Source organism: Choloepus didactylus, chromosome X (assembly GCF_015220235.1).
Source record: "Choloepus didactylus isolate mChoDid1 chromosome X, mChoDid1.pri, whole genome shotgun sequence".
Lineage (NCBI taxonomy): Eukaryota > Metazoa > Chordata > Mammalia > Pilosa > Megalonychidae > Choloepus > Choloepus didactylus.
Window position 1 is genome coordinate 88903940 of NC_051334.1, and position 2297 is coordinate 88906236.

General features: G+C 41.2%; 1 pseudogene; it reads right to left on the reverse strand.

Moving 5' to 3' along the window:
- Positions 1–1118: 1118 nt before the first annotated feature.
- On the reverse strand, positions 1119–1764 carry LOC119522240 (annotated as a pseudogene).
- Between the last annotated feature and the right edge of the window lie 533 nt (positions 1765–2297).

Genomic DNA, 2297 nt, shown 5'->3' on the forward strand with positions numbered 1-2297 from the left:
TAGAGGTAACAGTGAACTGGAAAGCACTAAGGCATAAAGCAATGTTTCATCATTTGTTCTCACCACTGATGTTTAAGTGACATCAGTAAGCTTTTCACACTTGTAAATTATTAGTTGAAGTGTTCTCTAAAAGACTAAAATCAGTCACAAGTCTCCCAGGCAAATAGAATGGGGTTTCCTTACACCCTTCCTGCAAACTGGGATAGAGATAAATAGTTTATTGTTCTATAGTGGAGATAGCTATACTAGATTCATTGTGTTCCTTGGCCCAGGACCTATACATTTGGGGGCCAAATTAGTTATGAAAACTTCCAAGCAGAGTAGGAAGGTCAATGAAGATATTATATAGTAGTGACCTTCTAACCCTGCATATGAGAATAGCTTCTTTATATAGACTTTTCAATATATGTATGCAGCAAGAGGTAAAGAGATGTTTCAAATGAGTATCAGCTGACACAAAGATCTGACTGCATTGACTGAATTATTGCCTAGTGTTACAGAAGTGAGTCTGCCACCAATGTGATGGAAGGCACCAACATTTAGTGTGACTGTAAAGTGCTCAACCTATAGGGATGGGGAAAGCAATAGTGAAAAACAATTTGACAGTCACTAAATATTAATTGAGCAAATAATTAAAATCAGAACAGAAGCAAACTTTAAATACTGCTCCTTCAGTTTTTGTAAAAAAAAAAAGCTTACATTTTGTAACCATCATTGATGATTTCTAGAAATTGAATAATGTAACTTGTTAAAATTTTTTCTGTATTCAAAAGGTGCCAGGTGCTGTTCTTCATGGATGCTATGTTCCACTTACAGGTTCAAAGAATTTAATTGCAGCTATTATATAATTGCTGGGTGTTTAAAAATAAATGATTATCTATTAACTAGCCCTCAAATTAAAAATTGTAATTACATGAGTCTCAAATGCTGGTTCTTGTGTTTTGTTAATTATTTTTGTTTGTCTCCATCACAGATGGAAATTGTCCCTGACCATTCCTCAGAACTAAATCCATTCACAGAGAATTCAGAGCAGTGAAAATGAATTTCATGCTGTAGAGTAGGAAACAACAATAATATAAAGGAGCAGGAGGGGTCTGGGGCCAGCCAATAGGATCAGATCATTTCTCAACTGTGGCCAGATATTCAAAAGTTTGGCTCACCATAACCCATGCAACATAGTCCCCTGAGATATTCAGTTCTTCCAAGTTCTTTTTGTTGGTGAGAGGCCTGATGGGAAAGAACTAATGCTGAATACTTGGTTCCACTCCTTCTGCTGCATATAAGCACCTCTTCATGTGGTATACCGTGTCTGCACTGTGGACAACAAATTTGAGTTCTTTGCCAGTGGAAAAGTGCCAAAGGAATTGACATTCATATCCAGAATTGGGTGGTGGGTCATGAATATCTAGAGTCACTAAGTCACTTTTTTCTTCTATCATGTTGATTGGTGATGCCAGGCAGTAGACTGGAAGCTGATATCTGGTTCCCAGTTCATCATAGCACTATGTAAGTGCAGCATGTGTTAAAGTTATGTTTGTACCATCAATGATTGCTTGTGCCAGTTCATGATCATTGCCCTCAAAAGCATGTGCTGCAGCCTTCAAGGCATCCTGAATCTTTGCAAACTTGAAAAGCTGGTACAGTATGCCAAAATTCATCCCTCTTGCTGTATAATTGTCCATCTGTCATGGGATAATCACTTTGCTATTTTGCTGTCTTCTTTTTCAAACACTAGTAACAACCAAAGGCAACTCTGGTGCCCTCTGAATTATTGGTAAGTCTGGCCACAATCCATCAGGGCCCCTAGTGCCACATCCACCAGCTTTGGTTGCTTATCCAGGCCTGCCATGTCCCAGCCTCTCCCCCATCTCTGCTCCACTCACTGCCCTGGCTTCGCTTCTCCATCTGCATCCACTTCTACCTCAGACTCCCAGCCACTTGGCCCACAGACCTGGCCCAGTTGCCACCCTCACCCCTGAGTCAGCCCTGCAAGGTCTGGGCTGATCCTTCCCAGGTGGGCTGCAGCAGCTGCTTTGCTCTGTTTTTACTGGGCAAACCCACCTCTAGGCAAGCCCCATGCCATCACCTCCCTGATACCAAACCCCATTACCTCATCCAGTGATTCCACACTCCCACATCCATGGCCTGGGTGCTGTCTAGCAGCTCTATGTATTTTAACACTCCTTCTGTTATCTATAGCAACTTTTACCTGGACGGCTGATACTGTGAGTATATTCAACTCAGAGATGATCTACTCCAGTTTTTCTCAAACAAGACAGGTCCAGGACTCCCCAAAG